Consider the following 23,894-nt stretch of genomic DNA (forward strand, 5'->3'; position numbering starts at 1 on the left):
AAATAGCTGCAACCAGTCTGGAAAGGCATTTAAACCAGCCCTTTAGAAACTTTATGCTCTTTGTTCCATTACTAGGAATTTACACTAAGCAAATAATTTTGAATATATGCAGTCATGACAACATTTAAAAAGAGAAAAATATGGAAAACAGATTCCAATTCCAACAATTTGCTATTAATCAGTACAAGTTAATGTATATTTCACATTCATTATCTCCATAAAGTATGCCGAGATTTTAAGATTATATCTCATATAATTGTTATGTAAATCATAAGAAGTCACTAATATTATACCCATTTTATAGGTGGTGAAACTGAGGCAATCTTCTTGTTCCCAGAACAGGAAAGGAAAGGAATCAGTACCAGCATTGAGATTTGTTCAACTCCATATTTATTTACTGCACCTCTACACTATAAAATATTGTGCACTCAAGTGAAATTTCAATTGTAGGGCAAAAATTAATGTTGAAAGAAGACAGGATAGAAAATTGTATACAGTTACATCTTAACTTTGTAATTCACAAAGAGGAAAAGAAAGATTCTTTGCTTGTTCTGGGTCTGGTTTTGAGAGTGCCACCATCCAATGTGTCTTTGCTAAGATCCCAATGTAAATCTTTCCAATGACTGTAAATTTATCTACGAGCTCACCATCATGTGTATCAAGGTAGATTTTTAAAAATATGTAACCCAGGGGCTGGAGCGATAGCACAGGGGGTAGGGTGTTTGCCTTGCATGCAGCCTACCCAGATTCAATCCCCAGCATCCCATATGGTCCCCCAAGGACTGCCAGGACTGATTTCTGAGTGCATGAGCCAGGAGTAACCCCTCAGCATCGCCAGATGTGACCCAAAAAGTGTGTGTGTGTGTGTGTGTATCCCTGTTTTGCTACACGTGTTATGATAGTAAATTAGATATCTGTTCTTTGTGACTTCAAACTGCCAGGTTTCACACAACTTTCCATCCTTGTCAGAATGTTCAAACTTCTCTTATCATCCTGTGTCAGAGATCTTCATGGCCCTCGCCATCAGATCAAATTAAGCACACAATAATTCTCAGTCTGACTCACTGAAGACATGCCAGGCTGGAGACACCTGAAAACAACTGGGGCTTGGGTACTTGCAATCTAAATACAACATGGACTATATATATGTGAGCACATAGCAAGCTCAAGTCCACCAAAATGCATGAAGATCATTTTTACAGTTGTTGTTGCTTGCTTGAGAAACTTGATTGGAACATGCCTGCAAAGAATAATTGCTAGGTAGAGGTTTGTGGTACTGTTGTTATCACATTGTTATAGAAGCTTCTCCACTTGAGTCATAAAAATAAGGTATTCATTAAGCCATGGCAGGGAAAACATTCTCAACTAATAGGAGCCGCGGTGACATAAACTACGCAAATTAAATAAATTTTTTGCCATCTTTTTGTTACTCAATCTCACAGTCACACTGAGCTCGGTGCCAAACTATTCATTCTTATTTTCATGCGATTTCTATATAAACAGTAGAGCCATCAATTGGCTCTATGAATGGCCTTATGAATTCACTACCCTACCAGCTGCCCACTGACTTTAAATTATCTCAATTCTCATCCTGCTCCTAGTCCCTGAATTAGAGTTTCTTTTAGCCTCTATTGCCATTCCAGCTCAGTTCTATTGAATTTATTTTGATGCAAATGTAATTAATTACTTTCTCCTACACATTCACAAGATATTCATGTTGGGTACAAACCTGCTTCATAGAATTTGATAAAGAGAAAGAAAATCTAGTAAAACAGAATCAACTTGTAATTTTATAAAAGACACCTACATGAGACAACAAAAATAAAGAAATCAGGTACCTAGATTCTCAAAAAAATGGAAAAATAACATATTATCTAGAGAAGAAATAGACCAAGTGGGTTCTTATGGATTCTTAGAAGTAGACAAAACATTATTGAGCTCAGATGACCCAGTACCCGACTTTCATGACAAGAAACATGTGCCATTCATTGATGATTCTCCTCATAATTTTTTCTGGAGAAATAATAACACACTATTAGTTGAGAAAAAATCATTCTTAAATTTTTCAGTCACAACTGACAAGAAGTTCTTAGAAAATGAAATTATCTCCTGCCTTACTGTTCTTTCTCGTCTGTCTATAAACATGGAGCAACAATTTTAGGCATCCTCTCCATCACTTTCTCATCACTTTATACCTAGATAGTCATCATCTTTTGAAAGCATAGCCAGATGGACAGATGGGTAGGGAGCAAGTCCACATGAAAAGCCTTCTCCCTATGGTATAGACAATTGTCCCTTCTCTGATTAATTAATTTTGAAAACTTTGCAAACGATTCATCTGGAAAAATAACCTCTTCCAAAAGAAGTTTCCTGTGTCACTTCCAAAAAAAACTTTTTGGGAAAGATGAGGTAAATCAGGTCCAAGTCACAATATTAGGTGTTTGTGCTGCTTGCTACTAAAGATAAGAGTCTCATTTCCTTACTCCTCCACCATCTGTCATCTTTGTAGATCTGTGAATGTGAGACTTGTCCTAAAGTTACTGCCTCAGTAGATCTTAACATGTTTACCCACAAATAGATATATTTTTAATTATTTGAGAAAGATTGAATTAGATTATTAGTAATAGTTTGAAGTAGCTGGAGCGATAGCACAGCGGGTAGGGCGTTCGCCTTACACGCGGCCAACATGGCCGACCCGAGTTCGATTCCTCCGCCCCTCTCGGAGAGCCCGGCAAGCTACCGAGAGTATTCGATATGCCAGACACAGTAGCAACAAAGTCTCCAATGGAGACGTTACTGGGCCCGCTCGAGCAAATCGACGATCAACGGGAGGGCCTTTACTTTACTTTACTTTTAATTTTCTGAATGAAGAAAACATGAATCCATGGCAATTTTGAGCTGGTTTCTGGAGCAATAGCACAGAGGGTAGGGCGTTTGCCTTGCATGCAGCCAACATGGTCGACCCGAGTTCGATTCTTCCGCCCCTCTCGGAAAGCCCGGCAAGCTACTAAGAGTATCTCGCCTGCACAGCAAAGCCTGGCAAGCTCCCTGTGACATATTCGATATGCCAAACACAGTAACAAGAAGTCTCACGATGGAGATGTTACTGGGCCCGCTCGAGCAAATTGATGAACAACGGGAGGACCGTGATACTGACCGTGATATGAGTTTCACTGTATCTAATAACTTGGATTTGGCAAAGCACATCATAATATAGGATCTATCTATCATTAAAGGACATACAGTAATCAAAAAAAATGTAGTTTCTTGACATACCAGAGGTCTTGAAACAAAAGCTTTTAGAGGTCTGAATTCTAAATACAAGCTATACATGAGTAAATGCAGCAACAAACTAACAAACAAAAACAGACAATAAGGACAGAGATAGTGACCACACCATTTATTTCTATCTAATGGTATCTCTGGTGATGGATAAATAGCAAGAGGGTAAGGTACTTATCTTCATTTTTAACAAAGTTTTGTTGAATCACCATGAGATACAGCTTCAAAGCTTTCATGATTGAGTTTCAGTCATACAATGATCAAACACTCATCCCTCCATCAGTGTACACTTTCCACCACCAATGTCCCTATTTTTCCTCCCGCCACCCCCACCCCACTCCCTGCATCTATGGCAGACAATTTTCTTCTTATTCTCTCTCTCTCTCTCACTCTTTTTGGGCATTATGATTTGCAATACAGATACTAAGTGGCCATAATGCCTGGTCCTTTATTTACTTTCATCACACATCTCCCATCCCGAGCTATTCCTCCAACCATCATTGACTTAGTGGTTCCTTCTCTATCCCGGCTGCCTTCTCCCCCAGTTTATGAGGCAGGCTTCTAACAGTGGAGCATTCCTCCTGATCCTTGTTAAGGTGCTTGTTTTGTACCTAGCCAACTTGAAAGTCCCACCAGAAGTGTTCCCTGAGCTCAGAGTCAGGAGTAAATCCTAAGCACAGCAGGGTATGGACTTCCCTAAAATTATCCTCCAATTCTGAATTAACACTAGTTATCTTATAGTCTCTTGGGAGAGAAGTCTGGAAGAAGCATAGTTAGGCTATGATGCTTACAGAGCCATCTTCAAAATGGTATACATAAAGAGCTGGGATGCTAATGCTGGCTGTTATCAGGAAGCCTTAGCTCTTCACCATATGAACCTCCTCATAGGGATTCTTGAGTGTCCTCAAATATGACAGCTTACTTCTCTCAGGGAAAGTGGTCCAAGAGACACAATCTAGAATATGCAATGTTATTTACTATTTAGTCTTAGAAATTACTCTCCAGCAATCCTTTTGGCTACTTGTGTCAGTCCTATTCACTTGGGGAAAACTACCCAGGGATGTGAATACTAAGAGCTGAAAACTGTTGAAGTACCTGAATTGACTAGCTGAGTAGTCAATAAAGGCATTATGGTAAACATGTGAGCCTACATTTTTTATTCTATCACTCCAGAAATGGTTGGATTCATTTATGAGGCAAGTTGTGCTCTTCTCTCTTCACCTCAAAGTGAGTAGGTCATCAATTTCATTTCTGGTTACAAAAGGGAGGAGACAGTTCAGGAGGAACTGAACTCTCTGATAGCACGTTTCAAAGTTCTCATGCAGTTTTTAATTTCTTTCTTCTTCGCTGGAAACTTTATGCACAGAAATTTCCCTTCATCTATTCTTTCCACATGGTGAATCATTCTTCAAGACTTCTCCATGTAGCTCGTGATTCTCAACTATGATGATCTCAGGACTGCTGCAATTCTTTCACGATGTCTGTCTGCTAAGAGGCACAAAAGAGGTGGCTTCCTAAGGTCTGGTTATTAAAACCTGACACAACCTTATTTCTGCTAAATTTAATTGGTCAAAACAGTCATCAGAGCCCGTCTATATGCAAAGGGATGGGAAAAGAGCCCATCTCAACTTGAGAGCAGTGTCAAAAATTTCTGGTCATCTTTAGTTCACCACAATTGGGCTATCTGAATAGATTATTTGTCTGCCTATAGCAATGGGACTGCTGGGGTGTTAGAAACTTGTGCAGACATCTTTGAACCACAGAATTTTCTGTCTTACCAGAGTGCTTCCATACTCTGTGATACACAGACTGCGATAAAGCCTGCAGATTTATGCATTTATCCAACAAATATTTTATAAGCTCCTCCCATATGCTAAAATTTCTATTTTCAATACTTGAAATACACAATTGAATGAAATTAACAGAAATACCTACCTTCATGAAACTTACATTGTAGTGGAACATAGTTGAAGAAATGAGGGAAAACAACAAACTTTGATTATCAGGTATTTGCTGTCCATCAGGCACTATGTCTGGCAATTAACTGTAGATTATTTCATCGAATCCTCACAGGAATCATCAACAGAAGTAATCACACAGCTGGTAAATAGCCAAGCTGAGATTTAAACCTGGGATCTCGCTGACTCTGAAGTCTGTGTTCTGAATCACTAAACTATTCCAGCCTCCTCATGTTAGGCAATTTTCTAAAACTGCCGAGGAGCCCCTGATATAAGTGATCCTGTGAACCCTAGGTTAAGATAGAAATCTGGATAGTAAAAGTGAACAATATTGTCAAGGCAGTTAACCATTTGTAAAGAATTTTTTTCACCCTATTCCAATCATGCCATTGGGGCTTAGAGTTCTCTATTCTTTGCATAAAAGAAAACGAAAAGGCAGGAAAACTCAGAAAATTATCAAGCAACTGGCTTGAACACAGATCTGCCCAGATGTGGAGATTTGGCACAATAACAATCATAGGAAAACTTGGAGGTCAGTCTGTAACCAGGCAGGAAGTCTCCCTGGCAGAATACAATTTTTTTCTTCTGTTATTGATACAGGAAGTGGTCGTATGGCTCACAAAACTCCAAATTCTCCCACAGGCCAATAATGAAAGAATAATGATGATGATGGGAGTATGTTGAAGAAAGATTCCTACTTGCCACTGACCTGTATTTGTCTCTTCTTCAGAATAGTCCTTTACCACCTTAATCCAAGCTTTGGGCCTGCCTAGGCCAGAATCACCGCAATCTGTTTTGTGGGAAAGAAAAACATTATACAATAATGTTTTCCACCTTGATGTCCCTGTAATAAATATCTCCAGCATTGCACCAGATGGTGCCCTCCTTCAAGACTGAGCTCCTGGAGAGTGGGAACCGCATCTCATCCATCTTCAAGTCCCCACTGACTAGTTCAATGTGTGGCATATAGTAAGTGCTCAATAATTTTTATCGAATTGAATTAAATCTTATGTAGCCCCAACATAGCCCGAGAAGATTTTTCAGGTCATTTATGAGATCAAAGCTCTAGAAGCAGACAGAAATGACTTTATAAAATGTCCTTGGCATGTTTGTGGTTGGCAGTGTTAAAAAACAAACAACAAAATAAACAATAAAGGCATGTTTGTCGATTTTTGAGTGCTCTACCAGCTCAATATCGAAGGGGCTTTTTCTTAAAAAATATTTTAGAAGTAAGAAGTTTATATAAATATTTCCATAAACCCCACAAATAATTCCTCCTATAATTAATAACATAAATATGTTACAGTTGTCACTATTTTGTAAACCATTATTGCTAAATTATTAGAGGCCACATTTATTTAGATTTCCATTATTTCTGTCCATTGTCTTTTCTTATACAGGGTCCCATCATTGCTTTTGTTGTCTCTTCTTACTAGGCTCATCTTGGCTGTAACTATTTCTCAGACTTCCCTTGTTTCTGATGACCTTCACAGTTTTGCTGAGTTCTGGTCAGGTATACAGTAAGAATGCCCCCACTGGAATTTTTCTGACATTTTCCTCACCCGATGACTAGGATTAAATATTTTTAGAAGGAAGACCACCATAAATGGGTGGGAGGGTTACTGGGATCTTTGGTAGTGGAGAATGGGCACTGGTGGAGTGATGGGTACTCAATCATTGTATAACTGAAACCCAAGCACAAAAGTTTGTAACTCTACAACTGTACCTCATGGTGTTTCACTAATAAAAAATGTATATATATATATATATGTATGTATTATCCAGGCTAAATGATGTCAGTAGCAATATAATTTTGAAATCCTCATATATTTATGTAACCAGTACTCCCAGTAAGGTGTATAATAGCACCCCAGAGTCCTCTAGCAGTTCTTTGAAGTAAATATTCCACTTCAGTCCATAAAACTACTATTCTCATGTATTTCTATCAAAGAGTTGTTTTACTTGATCTTGAACTTCAACATAGACGAAATAATTATTTCTCCTTTTGTTTCCGGCATTTTTTGCTCTGTATAATATTGATATTCGCTCATGTTGATTTATGTATCAGTAGTCTGTTCCCTTTGATTGAGTAGTAGTCAATTGTAGACATTGGTGGTGGGAAACGTACACTGGTGAAGGTACTGATATGGGAACATTGTATAACAAAAACCCAATCACAGAAAACTTTGTAACTGTTTATCTCATGGTTATTTAATAATTAAAAAAATAGTATTCCATTGTATACCTATACCGTATTGGTGTGTATTCAGGTTGGTTCCAGTGTGAGGATTGTAGGATTAAAAGGAAAACTGTGTAGACATTTTTCTGTGAACACATGTTTTTAGTTCTCTTTGATGCATACCTAGAAATGGAATTGTCAGAGCATGGGGTAAGTATACATTTAATTCAAAGGGCTTACATTTTTTAAATAAGGAAAAAATCAATGGTTTTCTTTTTATCTTATTTTGGTTCTATAAGGATACTTCTACTTTCTCATCTGAGCTGGGAAATAAGTTTTGAATTACATAAGAAAGTGATGTCAGAAACATCCTCTTCCATTTTTTCCATCCTCAGGCATAACTCCTTGGAATAGGTGATCAGACTTTATCAATTCCATTCTCACTTGCACTTTGCCAAGAAAAAGTTTATGTCTCTTAAGATCAGAACCAGAAACAGCTGTGTCTCTGGTTCTTTGGGTAATGTGTGTTTGATTTTTTTCAGAAGATGTTTATAGAAAATGGCCTGCGGTATTGGCAGTTGTGAGAACAGATCTAACTTCTGCTTGGAACTGCTATAAATTTTTAAAACAAACCGAACCCTAACATCACAATATGGCTATGTAAGGTACCTCCAAGCCAAATCCATTAGATTGAGAATGAAATATTTATTATTATCTCAATGAGACGACAAAGAATGGACTTTAGATTTTTCTTAAAGTTGTACTACTACCAAAATTTTGAACATTGCTTTTTCTCCAATGAGTTAGGTATTTAATTCTTATTTAAGTAGGAACTCAACATACCTACCAAAGAAGAAAGAGTTTACCAAAAACTGATAAAATTAAAATAAAATGTTTTCAAGAATTAAACACTTATTTTGTTAATAAGTATTCCTGGTTCATGTTTGAGGTAAAAAAAGCCATCACTTAGATATAAATATTTTTGTAATATACCTAAATTATAAAACAATTATTCCCCTTAGAAACTTGTAAGTTATCTCCCCCAAATTTTAGAAATCCATTTGCAATGATAAAATTTAAAAGAAATACAGAAAATATCAATTTTAACAAAAAATAAATTATTTAAATGGGTATAATAAAGAAGTAAATGTAAGGAAAGAAACAAAGTTCTAGAAGTTAAGAGACCTAAATTTGCCTCTGTCACAGAATGGATGGTGGAAAATATAATAAATGCTCCTATAGTTCATTTTAGCTCTAACCTGGTGTGAATTCTATTGTCTAATTTTCAATACACAGATGAGTTATAGAGAACATGCATTAGTTTATTTTTTAACTTTTTTGATTGAATCACTGTGAGATAGACCCTTACAAAGCTGTTCATTATTGGAGTTCAGTCATACAGTATTCCAACACCCGTCCCTCCACTAGTCCACATTTCCTAGCACCAGTGTCCCCAGGTTGTCTCCCATCACCCCCACCCTTCACCTCCTGCCTACATGCATTGATTTAAACGATATTTTCATCAGAGTGTTTTAACTCACTTTGAAATAATTCTGGCAAGTGGAACAGACCAGGAAACATGCATTAAATTATAAGCATTTGTTAAAGTCTTTCCTTAAACAAAGTTACTAGTTATGGTAAAAGAATTATAATACTAAAATACCGTCATTAAAATATTTTACTTAGAGCGTGAAAATTATTTGGGTGTAGATGTATGTTCCCCTTTTGCAAGGTTTAGTATTCTTATGACGCTTTAATGTTTATTAAGTGGTTAAGTATTATATGGAAGTTAATTCTCATGGGAGACATTTTAAGGCCAGCTTGGGTTATTTAAATGGAGAGTAAGTACTTTAGAAGAAGGTATGTATTAATGGAGTTAACTGTGAAGGGAAGACATACCACTGTAATCGGAAATCAAGGTGGGAAGCCAGGACAGATAGTACAGTTTGTAAGGTGCTTATTTTGCATGCAGCCAACCCAGGTTTGATTACCCTTCAGTGCCTATAGTTCCCCTGACCACTTCCAGGAGTGATCCTTGAGTGCAGTTTCAGACGTAAGACCTGAGCATAGCCATGTGTGGCCCAAAAATCAAAAGAAAACATGGGAAGCTTGAGAGGAGATACAGCTGCTAAGAGAGCATTCTTCTAGCAGGGTACATTACTTCATTTGCTGAGCGATATATAAGGTTATCTCTTCAGTGTTTCCCTTTTCAAATTTTTAAATTCAGTATTATCGTTTTGTTTATTTTCCCATGCACCACGTTATTCTTTTAATATTTAGATTTTTAATAGATGGCACATCTCTTCCCACACAGTTTCCCTCAGTGCAGTTAACTACCTCCTTCAGGTGGTTATTTGAAGACCATGAAATCACCTGCTTTTCAACTATGGATAAAATTCATTGTAGGGACTATTTCTGACACTATCCCAATAGTATAGGCTGCAATAATTCTTTGTGTGAAAAAGAATGTTTTTTGTTTGTTTTTGGACCACACCTGACGATCCTCAGGGCTCGCTTCTGGCTCTGGGCTCAAAGATCACTCCTGGCGGGGCTCAGGGGACCACATGGGGTACTAGAGATGGAACCTGGATTTGCTGCTTGCAAGACAAATGCCCTATCTAATGTGCTATTACTGTGGATCACTTTGTGTGAAAGTTTTGGTAAGAGTCCCCATCTCAATCTAATAATAGATGCAAATACCTGGTAAGGTATCTGTAAATCACAGATGCAAAGAAAATGACTAGATTTCTTTGACTTGGACGATTAAAGTATCAGATTCAACTATCATAGTCAGTCTTCTGATTTTCATGATGTAGAAATAAAATACACTTTCTTTTCAAGTTGAATAGAATCCATTTATAATAGCTGCTGCTAGCATATGTGAATGGACCATGTTTGATAACAATGATATTCAGAATGAGCAAAGATCAATCACTGTTAAATGATTAAAATAAATAAATTTACCTGCCACTGACACTATAGTAATATCATCAAATGAGTCAAGATGTGAACTTAATTGCATTATTATATTTCTGATATAATAATGATGTTTATGAGGTAGTGAACAGTTAACATATCCATAAATTCATAGAATCATTGGCTCACCTTGTAAAAAAGAATTTCTATCACAAACAAAAATTTTCTCTTTTTGGATATGATATTTTCTCAATTGAAATAAAGTTTCTTTTGGCAAAATGCATAAATCAGCAAATGTAAATAATTATTTAATCTTAGAATAATCGCCAACTCACTGTAATCCACTTCGGACTATAGTGTGCTTCCATGAAAGAGGAATTGTTAGTAAGAAATTGATCTTTAAAGAGAGAAAAGTCTAGAATTCCTACTAGGCATTGTATGAGAGAATTAGGTAGTTTCCATAGAATTATAAACACCTCTTTTGGCAAGGGAATTGACTTGCTGAGAAGGGAATAAGTTTGATCCTACAAAGAACAGATATTCAAGACCTTTATTTGTCCTTATTTTAAGAGGCATTTTCCAGAGGAAAAATATTGAGATTGACTGTTTCCTTTTCTTATCTTTCATCGACCTTGGCTCTGATTTAATACATAGACTCTTACGCCCTATTCAACAGCAGGCTTGTGCTGCCCAGCTATGCTACACTCCTCACGGTCTCCCTGACATCAACAGATCTGCCCTTTGTAAGCTAGTCATAGTATATCATCTTGACTCCATTTCTCTTTTACCTTTTCCCTTAGCAATATATTTTTAAAAGTTTGACCAAATGTCCATATTTTTGTTGGCTTAGAAAATTGAAATTGGGGCTGGAAAGATAGCACAGCGGGTAGGGCATTTGCCTTGAAAACAGCCGACCCCGGTTCGATTCCCAGAATCCCATATGGTCCCTCGAGCACCACCAGGAGTAATTCCTTTTTTTTTTTAATAGTTTATTTCTTTATTGAATCACTGTGGGAAAAGTTACAGAGCCTTCGGGTTTAGGTCTCAGTCATGTAAGTATCAAACACATTTCCCTTTACCAATACTTATTTTTAACCGTGAACCCCAATAGAACCCCACCTCCCACCCCTCCCAATTCCTGTGAGGCAGATGAGTTCTAGTTAATACTCTATCTACTTTGACTAGATACATTGTTTCGATAGAAGTTACACAATTATTGTTTAGAGTTTACGACCCCCACACCCCCCGCCCCCAATCAGATATGCTGAAACAGTGTTGTGAAATGATTTGCTTTCTAAAGCTTGGTTTAAGAATAAAATGATGTCGGGCGGCCGCTGTTTCACTTATTAACCCTGGAAGTATTTCTATTAAAAGTTAGATACTTAAGAGATTGGTTTCTGTGCTCTGGAGTCATGGCCGTGCCGGAGAGCCGCTCGTGGGGGGCAGCTGGTGACCTCGGTCGGGCGTGAAGGACAGCCCAGAATGCCCCCCTTCCCATGAGGCCCCCGCTGCCCCCCGCCCCCGGCTCAAACCTGCTGTCCACAAGGCTCCCGTGCGGCCACCATCTTTCTTTCCAGAGAGGAGCGGGCAAGCGGGACAACACCCTTTCCCCTCCGGGCAGGCTTGGTGGCGCGGTTTAACACATAGTCCATTTGCTTTTCTGCTCCAAGCGGCTGGTTCTCTGTGCTAAGTCCTTGTGCCTCCGGGGCCGTGGCCGTGCTGGAGAGCCGCTCGTGGGGGGCAGCTGGTGACCTCGGTCAGGCGTGAAGGACGGCAGGAGTAATTCCTGAGTGCAGAGCCAGGAGTAACCCCTGTGTATCACTGGGTGTTACCCAAAAAGCAAATAAATAAATAAAATTTGAAATAATCTCCACTTCTACACATACAGATCTATATTGTTTCCTTAATCTTCCCCCCAATGGGTATTGACATGGTAAATATTGGTATGAGTGGGAAATTCTATAACAAGTTCATTATGTTGGCTATGATTATTACTCCCTGAAAAGATAAAACCAGGGCCCCTTCTGTTTAGACATTACTCTTACCCCAGCAAGGGAAACTACCCAATCGTACTAACCTCTTCTCCCAAAGAACTTTGGCTTGTGTCAAGCTAGGACAGAGGTTTTTGTTTGTTTGCTTGTTTGTTTGTTTTTCTTTTTGACCACACTGGCTCTGCACTCAGGAATTACTCCTGGCAGTGCTCGGGGGACCACATGGGATGCCGGGAATCGAACCCGAATTGAACGCTTGCCAGACAAACTCCCTACCTGCTGTTCTATTGCTCCAGCCCCAAGACAAAGGTTTTTGGTTATTCTGGAGTCAGCACAAATAGGATATTCCCCACCTCTAAGATAAGTACCATCACTGGACTGCCACAGGTTGAATCAATAGTGTCTCACAGAATAGTTTCCATTGTTACCCATTTCCTCAATGTGCAATGTACATCACCCTTGCCTATTTGTCCTGCCTTGGGTTTAAGGGTGAACTTATTATGCACATTAAAAATTTTAATTAATCAATGATTTTTAAGATGTAATAAAATACAGATCTTCTCATATAACTCACTCAGGGGGTAACCTGAGTAATTGGTGAATATTGGTTATCCAAAAATTTTTGAGATATAACATATACCTTTTTCCTGATTCTTTTTTAATAGGAACTAGTGAACATGCCAGACTCTAGGAAATTATTTCCTGGTATTTAAACTTTAACTCTGTCAACTCCCGATCTCAACTAATTTACTAAAACAGATAAAAATTATATATGCATTTCTTTCACACAGAAGTTTACATTTAGAGAATATACTATTGTGATTGGGCTGGAGCGATAGCACAGTGGGTAAGGCGTTTGCCTTGCAAGTGGCCAATATGGCCGACCAGAGTTCGATTCCTACGACCCTCTCGGAGAGCTCAGCAAACTACCAAGAGTATCTCGGCAAAGACTAGCAAGCTACCCGTGATGTATTCGATATGCCAAACATAGTAACAATTGTCACAATGGAGATGTTACTGGGCCCGCTAGAGCAAATCGATAAACAACGGGAGGACAGTGACAGTGACTATTGTGATTTATTGTAAGTTTAAGTTCTCTTTATCTCTTTGTAGCAATTCACACTTGGGTATCTTTGTGCAGGTTGCAATAGATAATGTCACATGTGGCTGCAAAGTGCTACCAATTCCATATTCTGATATGAAAGTGAAATGAAAGTGAAAATATGGGAAATTCTCAGCACAGGTACTTTTCATACCCAGGGCCGGCAGAACACCTACATCTTACCATTCCAAATCACACACAACCCACTCTGTTTTGTATGACCATAGGAGAAAGAGAAATAAGTCAACAGTAAAATTCAGAACTCATTCTTGCCTGATACTGAAAGACCAGAGGTCTGATTTCTGCATTTATTTCTCCTTCCCTCCTTTTCCCTATGCATACAGGACTTCCATGCCTTTCTCTTAGCCTGTCCTTGTTTACCAGTTGAGGCTTACAACCCAGTGTCCCCAAATCCATCTCCTAAAATGAAGATGGGCAAAGTAGCACCATATCTTATGAATGTGCTGGCAAAGAATAAGGTAATAGTGAAGTCATCCACATTAGAAACAAGATATCTGCAGCAAAGCCTTCTAGCTACCTATGCCAACATCCATTCTCCCCTTTCTCCTTAGTAACAAACTCTAATTTTTAGCTGGGCGTGTTGCCACCTGAAATAAACAACTGCATTTTCCAGCTTTCCTAGCAACTAAATATGGTCTCTCAATGTAAAATCAAAAGACCTTCAAAAAGCTTTCAAATTGCAAGTTGTGAGTAAAGTGTAACCAAAGAACTATACACAAAATTATTTGTGGAAGGGCGGAGATTGTTCCTTATAATGGACCATTTATTACCCCTCTATTTCTTTCTGCGTACCTTCCTACAGGCAGTAGGAAACAGGAACATGGTATTGAGGGTTCCAGAATTCACATTATGGCATAAATTATCCTTTAGAAAAGATGTTGAAGTTACAAAAGCAAAAACTTCTTTCTTGGGGCCTGATGGCATATCATAGGGTTACAATAACATCTCTGTACACATTACCTTCGTATGTCCTTTATGGTGTGAAAGAGAACTAATTCTATCTTATTTGAGTTTTTGCTACTTCAAGGATTTCAGTTATGGAGATCTCTGAGGAAAGAGAAATTTCTGGAATTCCAAAAAATAGAAGAAAAGTAAATGCAAGGAGCCCAAGCTTGGAATGTGTCTGGAAAATTTGAGAATCAAGGGCTTATGTGGCTGGAAATGAATGAAGAGAAAATCTTAGATGAAGTCCAAGTAATACAAAAGCCATCCCATACAAAACCTTCAAAGCATTTGAAATGGGCATTGGCTTTTTAACTGAGAGATCCAAGGGTTATGTTGGATGACCTCTGTTTTTAATGGCATCCATGTGGCTCCAGTAGAAGGAAGTGTAAATGCAATGACACCTGTTAAGAAACTATAAAATGGTCCAGATTGGAAAGAATGGTGAATTTTACCAGCAGTATCAGTTGAGTTAGTTATAAGAGGTGAGATATGTGGTATTTTATAAAGACAGACTCAATAAGACTTTCTGATGATTGCATTGGGATGTGAGAGAAAGAATCCACTGTGACTCCAAAGTTTTGGGCCTGTGCATCCTGAAGAATGGAGATGTCATCAACTAAGAGGAGGAAGGCTTAGTAGAATTGGCTTGATGATGAGGTCTAAAATAAAATCGTCTTTCTCCCTAAAACCTACTTCTTTAATGCTTATCTCACAAGTTCAATGCATATTTACTCAATGGCTCCAGGAGACTCCCAAAGGTGACCCTTGATTCCGCCCCCCCCATAACCACCATAATAACCTATCTTGTACTCTGATCCCTACTTCCCAAATATTTCATTTCTCTAGCCACTTCTTTTTTTTCTTTCTTTATTACCTTCTTTAATACTTTATTTGAGACTCCCATCATCACTCACGTGGATTATGACAAGAATCTCTGAACTGGTGATAAATAAGTTTGTGCCAGATTGAACCAATCACTACACTGCAGCATGAGGTATCATTCAAAAGCACAAAACCCTCTGATGGTCCACTTCCTCTTGTCCTTAAAGTATAAGTTTGTGTCCATTTATCCTTTGTTTTGAAATAATATCTGTTTTACAGAAAATTCTAAGGAGAGTAAAAACTTTCCACGTACCCCTCACACAGAAATTTCATGTTCTCTCTCTCCTCTTCAGCTTTCTTAACAAATAACTTGAAAATAAATTGCAAATACACATTAAGCTCTAAATACTTCAGGGTATATTTTCCTAGGAATGAGAATAATCTACAACTATAGTACAATTATCATAATCAGAAAATTAATGCTGTTGTAATGCTATGATCTAAAATATAGACTTCTTTCAGATTCATTAAGTTACTTAAAAATTTCAGGATGTATATCAAAAGAAATTCAGCTATTTATATAGATGTTGTTAACATTGCTTATTCAGAAGCTAATCAAGGATCAAATATAGCATTAAATTTTCCTGCCTATTTCGGTACAGTCCCTCACTCTGCCTTTCTTGACCATGACATTTTTAAAGATGTGCACTGGTCTATAGAGCAGATATCTCAGATATAGTCCCAGGAAATCCTTCCCTAATTCATTTCTTCTATTTAATACATGTTTTCTAGTTAGAGCTCAGCTTAGAGGTTGTTTGTCTAGGGTATTGTTGCTCAACCCCCAGACCTAATTTAGGTTCTCTTCTGGGCTCCTATAGCACCATGCACCGACGAATCATAGCACTTATTAGGCTGCATTGTAATTGCATGCTTTCTTGTCTGTATACTTCTCTGGATTATAAGCATATAACATGATGCTCACCAGCAAATAGCCCAATTCCTGGCACTTAGTAGGCTCCAAAAATATTTACTGAATGAAACATCAGTTCTCTAAAGGCTTCTTCATGCATGTTTTCAGAAACCTGCATGCCTCTATTATCCCTGTCACATGCTGCTCAATTGTTTACTACCTTTAGTATTCCCTATACATTAAAAAGCCCTAAAATCACTTTTGAACTCTTACATTTGATTCCAGTACATCTTAAAAGAGAAAAAAAAGGAGGGAAGAATGGATATTTTGGCTTTTACTTTGGAAATTTTTCCTTCTGAGTTTATGTTGAACAGGTGCCCACTTATTGGAGTGTCCCAGCTATTCCACCCCAATTCCTATTTATTCTGCTTTTCAACATCACACTGGGAATGGATAGGAGGTGGGAACCATTCCAGTTCTTTAGATGTCTTCTTATTCCCTGTTGATCATAATTTAGGAATGATTGTTTTTAGCTTTAGTTTATGTAGTTTGGAAGCTTTTAGAATTTCTTGTGTAAATTCACATTAGTGCATATATTAAGAAGCAAAGAAGTAAATGAAGGAGAAAAATTAATAAAAAGAGATATGAAAATTCAAAGATTAAATAATCAGTTTGAATATGCCATAGCTTGGTTGTATTGTCTAATAAAACTTGAAAGAACAAATGATGTGAAAGAGAAAGAACGTCCTCCTCAAACATTTTCCTTATTCTTTTTTTTCTGGTCCTCATATATAATTTTCACTGGAAAACACTCCAATATTTTACAAGTTATAATTTAACTTTTATATTATTTCAAAGATACTATTTTCCTTGTAACTTCTTTAAGCCCTTGTCTTAATATTAGGATGAAATTTGGATATGAGCAACAAAAAATTGCAATGGTTTGAACAACATAAATTTTGTTCATGGGTTTTTTAAAACAAAATTTAGATGAAGACTGTTCATGACAACCAGAAACCCTTATTCCATCTTTCTTGTTGCTCTACTGTCCTTAACACATTGCCACCACTTAAGAGGGTTGCTAGGACTTCAGACATTTAGTGTCATTCAATTAAGAAGAAGGAAATAGAAACCAAGATACTCTCTTATATTTTATAGACATCTAAAATTTATAATTAAAGAGCCTGTCATAGAGGCAGCCTGGGTGTGAGGGAAATTTGGGACAATGATGTAGGGCAGTGGACACTGGTGAAAAGATTGGTGCTAGAACACTGTATGCCTGAAACCCAAACATTAGTAACTTTGTAATTCACAGCAACTAATTTTTTAAATGCTAAGATAAGGAATAGACCAGTATGGCAATAATAGCTAGGTATTATCACACTGAACAAGAACTGAGTGTTAAACACGCTGAACAAGAAATGAGTGTTAAAATAGATAAAGGGATATTCCTGATAACCTTTCAGTATCAATATTGAAAACCACAATGCCAAAAGGTGAGAGAAAGGGAGAAGAGACAGAGACAGAGAGAGAGAGAGACAGGCACAGAGACAGAGAAGAAAAGTGTCTGCCATAGGAGCAGGCTGGGGTTGGGGGTGGGGTGATGGGAGGGAACATGAGGACACTGAGAAATGTACACTGGTGGAGGGATGGGTGTTGGAATACTGTATGACTGAAACCTAATCATGAACAGTTTTGTAAGGGTCTATCTCACAGTGATTCAATTTTAAAAAGTGAAAAAAAATTTAAACCTTTAAAGTCACTTAATAAGTGTGCACTGAGTAGTAGTTTATTGCTATTGAGGTGGGCATAAATATAGACAAACAGGCAGGTAGGGGGTTATACTTGACAGGAGTTTCAGAGAGCTATAAAACCAAGATATTATCTGAAAAGGAGTTACTCTGTTGAAATCCATAATGTGAATGAATGCTGAATCTTCTTTGGAGGTGATTCCCAGGAACAAAATCCTCATAAGATTGAATAAAGCTATCCCAAAATCCCAAAACTGGACAACTTAGGAGAGAATACATTTCAGCAGGAAGAAAAGCCTAACAAAAATATTAAATACCCTACCCCCAAAGTTCTTTCCCATGGCAATTCCTTAGCAAGGACTCTTAGCTATACAGAAAGTTCTAAGCCAAGGCAAGGCAACTTGGAAATAAACCCATATACAACTCGTTCCCCCAAACTACTTAGGGCTCTGTCCTTTCTCTATCTGGAGAAGCCTATATTCTCTCTTGAATGTATTTATTTTTTTGCTCTTTTTCCCATAATTCTTTAATGAAACTATTTTGCTTCACTATCTACTTCTGAGATTCCTTTCTGTAAAATTAGACAACAGGGCTTGAAACAGAGAACAGCAAGTAGGACTCTTGCCTCGCACACAGCTAACCCAGATTCTATCCCTTGCACCCCATATGTTTCCCCCAAGCACCACAAAAACTAATCCCTGAGTGCAGAGACAGGAGTAGCCCTGGAGACTGCTGCATGTGGCCTAAAGACAACAGACCTAGGCGACCTGAGCGATGGATGGTTAAGACCAGTATTTCCTTTTCCTGTGAAGAGCATAACCATACCCCAGCTCAAAAGACATAGCTTCCTAAACACTTGGGTAACAGATCAACTCCAATGTTCACCTGATCAAGTATATTTCAAGTGCAGCTGATCAAGTAAGTTTTATGTGCAGTCTTCATGGGGGTTAGCATGACATCAATGTCCACCAAGTATAGGAGCTTGTGCAGGTTTCTTATGAGACCTGATTTCCCCAGACTCATCTCTAGCAATGTTATGGCGGATCAATCAAGAGAATGATAGAACTCTATTGTGGTTAACTTCTTCCACTCTTGGACTCCCCACACATCCCACCAATAGCACTTCTGTGTGTTACTATACCTATTTTGCAAAAGAGAAAACCAAGTATCTAAGAAAGTAACTAAATTTTCCCAAGAAACAGACAATAGCTAACAAATTTAGAACTAAATTCAGATTACTTAATGCTACATCCTGATTTTCTTTTACTACTAGATATTACGATCTCATCTTGCCACACCATCTCTTTTATTATGACTCTTGCATTCACCAACACAACATATAATAGGCTTCTCTACATAGAAACACTTTTTTATTCCATCCTAGCATTAAGTCCTCAGCTTTCAATGAGAACTACCAGTGTAGAATATGGCACTAACCAAAGGAAGTATATAACTGAATATCTCATACATAGCCAATGCCAGGGCAAATGATTTTAACACTGTGGAAAACTTTGGTAGTCCTTTTTTTTCTTTTTTGGGTCACAGCCAGCGATGCTCAGGGGTTACTCCTGGCTTTACTCTGGTAGTCTATTACAAAGTTGTATATATACCTACTTATGAATTAGCAATTCTATACATATGTATGCACACCAAAAACGGTTTCAACAGGAAGACTATTTATAATTTTATTCATAATAGCTAAAAGAAATACATTTTAAAAACTGAAATAGCCCAAATGTTCACCAGTTGGAAAATAAATAGATTGTGGAGCGATAGCACAGCAGCAGGGCATTTGCCTTGCACATGGCCAACATGGCCGACCCGAGTTCGATTCCTCCGCCCCTCTCGGAGAGTCTGGCAAGCTACCGAGAGTATCTCGCCCGTACGGCAAAGCCTGGCAAGCTACCCGTGACGTATTCGATATGCCAGACACAGTAACAACAAAGTCTCCAATGGAGACGTTACTGGGCCCACTCGAGCAAATCGAAGATCAACGGGAGGGCCTTTACTTTACTTTACTTTATATAAAATTTACTGCTCAGCAATAAAAGGGAATGATTTATGCAAGAGCATGAGTCGGTCTCAGAAACACTACGTAAAGTGTAAGAAGTCAGACTCAAAAGGATATACCCTATATGATTCTGTTTATATGAAGTTCAATAACTAAGGTAAAACTAATATATGCAGATAGAAATCAGAATTGTTGATTCCTTGGGGGTGAGTATGGCGAGAAGAGGAAGTATTCAAAATGGAGCATGCAAGCACTTTTAAGTGTGTTTTAGGGCGATGATAATGCTCCGTACTTCTATTGAGGTGCTGGTTACATGGGTGTATGTATTTCTTAAAACTTAAACTATTTACTTAGAATGTATGTATATTGTATTTCAGGTAAATATGTCAATAAAAGGAAAAATAACAAAAACATGTGGGAAACTGCAGAAATAAATGCCACAAATAAAGATCACAACATACTTTTTAGATGAGAAGTGGAACTTTTTAAAAATTAAAATAAAGAAAAAGAGAGTAATACTAAGAGCTTAACCACAAAATACATAATAAATAAAGTTACTATATTTCAAGCAAGCAATTTTATTAATATAATAGCTGCACCTTAAGCCGTGTCTGTTTATCCAGCTACTGTCACCAAATTAGAACTTAAATGAAAAATAAAGTCCCTTTCACAAATCCAGAGGTAAAGAATCTTTAAAGCCTGTTTTCAGTAACTCACTGTGCTCAAAATTCTGTATTTAAATCAGCTTAAAGGCAATGAATGGATTAATTGCCGATAGTATATATGTATAAGGTAAAGGTAAAGGCCCTCCCATTGATCGTCGATTTGCTCGAGCGGGCCCAGTAACGTCTCCATTGGAGACTTTGTTGTTACTGTGTTTGGCATATCGAATACGTCACGGGGAGCTTGCCAGGCTTTGCCGTGCGGGTGAGATACCCTCGGTAGCTTGCCGGGCTCTCCGAGAGGGGCGGAGGAATGGAACTCGGGTTGACCATGTTGGCCGCTTGTGAGGCGAACGCCCTACACACACATACACACGCACCTGTTTTCTGGTCACATGATAAATTTCTAATTTTCTATTGCTTCTGCAAAACATTCCCACAAAGTCAGTGGCTTAATACAATGCAAAATTGTCCTGACAATTTTGTAGGTCAAGAGACTCCAGTGACTCACTGGGCTCACGTCAAATTGGCAGGACTTCATATTTTCTAGAGATTCTAAAAAGAATATATTCTCTTGTTTTATTCAAATTTTAAGGGTTGCCTGCACCTTTGGGCTCATGGACTTTTTCGCCATCTTCAAGGCAATGAGGTCAAATCAAGTTTGTCTCGTATTGCATCAGACCCTTACATTTCTGCTTCCTACTTCTATTGTTCAAAACCCTTGTGATTGCACTGGTTCCATCTGGATATTCAGGTAATTTCTCTGAGGGTAAATTGACTATCATCTTAAGTTCAGTCTCAACCATAATGACTATTTGCCATGTTGAGTAAGCTCTAAGCTTCCAAATATTAGGACAGACATCTTTGGGGGGCATTGTTCTGTCTTCTATGTGACTTCTAGTGGAATCATAAGACATTTCTTATGGCATCTCTTTAACCCTGATCCTTTATGATCCTTATCATACTTTCCATTACATATGTCATACTTTACACTAGTCATCAGATGAATGCTTCCAAAGATTCTGCTGCTCAGAAAACTTTTATAAAATAGATTCTGTTCCATAGACTACATTCCACTTTCAATAGTTTGTATTTAGTTCAGCAATATCCTGAAATGTGAATCAAAGTTTCCAATTATCTAGTGCTGTGTAACAAACCACTTAATAACTTAAAGGAATAAAAATATTTACATACAATTCTGAAATTTGGGCAGGGTTCAATGGGGACAGTTTGTGTCTATCTGTCCCATTTGGAATCAGCTGGGGTGACAAAAAGGATGAGAGGTAGAATCAAATAAAGTCTTGCTGTCATGATTGGCAAGTGATGTTGGCTGTTGTCATGGACCACAATGATGCTATCAGCTGGAACAGTTATTTGTGATTTCTGTCTGTTGCCTAGGCTATCTTAAAGTTTTACAGCTGAATTACCTAAGCTGGGTTTTCAAAAGAACCATGTATCTTGCACAAGAGGATGATCCTCCACCATCATGGCCTGCTCTTAAAAGCATCAGCCAGAGCCAGAGATATAATACAGAGAGTAGGGCACTTGCCTTGCATGCAGCAGACCCAAGTTTAATTACAGCATTCCACGTAGTACCCTGAGCTCACCGGGTGTAATTCCCTAAACGCAGAGCCAGGAGTAAGCCCTAGGCAACAAGTGTGCCCTCTCCCGCCCCCCCCCCAAAAAAAAATAAAAGCATCCGCCACTTTTATTTTGTCAAGGCAGTCACAAAACCCAACTTAAGTCTAAGGGGGGAGAAGATTAAGGATCTTCTCCTTTCTGCTAGAAGAGGGCAAGATGATGGAAGACTATGTAAGATCAGAAATAGCCTTGTAACCTTTTATAGAAAATTTGATTCACTGATTCTCTGTTGCTTTTCCATTTCTTCTCATTAAGTTTCTGCTTCTTTCTTCCACTCTTTTCTTCTCCTTTATATAATCATCTCATTTGCTTTATTTATCCCCCAACTCATACCTCAAAATCAAGGCAATCTGGAGTTGGCAAGCAATAGTTTCATATGGTGATGGAAAAAATTATAACACACCCGTAAAAGAATAGATACCTAGTTACTGATACAAAGAATTATGGAACCACCTAGGACTGACATACTGGAAATTTCATATATTCCCACCTAATATTATCTACCTTCTCCATTTGAGGAAAAAGGTGACACGATTTGTTGTCCGAGAGGGTGATGTCCTCTGTACCTCAAACATTTCCAATGGGTGTGAATGTCCTAGAATGTACTTTGCCTTTCTTAATCACTTCCCTTGTCACTCTGACCCAAGAACAGAGGGACAACATCTGGTAAACTTGAAAAGGCATAATTTGGTGGGTTTGTCTTGGCACCTTCTCATTTAAAAAAATAAAAAATAAGCAGAACAAACAAACACTTAAGGCCCAAACTAGCTGCAGGGATTCGGTCTTTTCCTCTCAAATTCACTAAAAGCGAAGGATTGCTGGCTTTTGAGATTCATTCCAATTCTAACACCTGTATTAAATATCTACTTTCTGTTACTTTCCCCCAAATATTTAAGTCATGAAGTATTTATCACCACAGAAACTAAATTTTACTTTTATCCATGAGTTGCAAGCTTCAATGTCAATTAGATGCCACAAATTGCTACACCTTATTTACAGTGACTAAACTACAGTATGGTCCTTGCATTCTATACATAGTTTGACTGTTATTGGTCATACACATATTCTTTCCCAATGTATAGACTTAATTTGAGAAAATCAGGGTATAAATTTAACATCACACAAGTAGATAATTTTAAATACTTTGGTCAGAACCAAGAATATGGTACTTTATTTTCATCTTTCCTTTACTACCAAACAGGAAATCTCCTCAATTGAATGTATGCTAAGAAGAAAAAAATGCCATTATCCAAGGATAGAGCAAGTTTTATCAGGCATTTCAACATGGTGGAAGAGTAGTCAGGTTTTAATTGGCCCCTTTGAGCTCACCCACAAACTACAACATTCTTTACCTCAGCAGTGTGGTATTCAAAAGGGAAAAAACCTGCAATGTTGGTTTTCTTTGAAAACATTAAATGAATTGCGTTCAGTTTCATCCTGTTAACTGAATGTTAATTGATCAAAGTACACATATCAACACTAGAAAGATTTGTATGAGGGGGAAATAAAATAGATTCTAGAAATTACCTTACCTTAAACATTGTTTATTTAGCTAAAATAAAAATATGGACTCTATTTCTCAGCCCTTTCATCTACTGTGTTGAAAAACACTTTCTCCAGACAGTCCAAGGTCAGACAATTACCTTCTATAACCCTGTTCTTAACTAAATGATAAGCACCTCTGCAATCAAAATTCATGCCAG

Source organism: Sorex fumeus, unplaced genomic scaffold (genome assembly GCF_029834395.1).
Source record: "Sorex fumeus unplaced genomic scaffold, SorFum_2.1 ptg000086l, whole genome shotgun sequence".
In the NCBI taxonomy this organism is placed as follows: Eukaryota; Metazoa; Chordata; class Mammalia; order Eulipotyphla; family Soricidae; genus Sorex; species Sorex fumeus.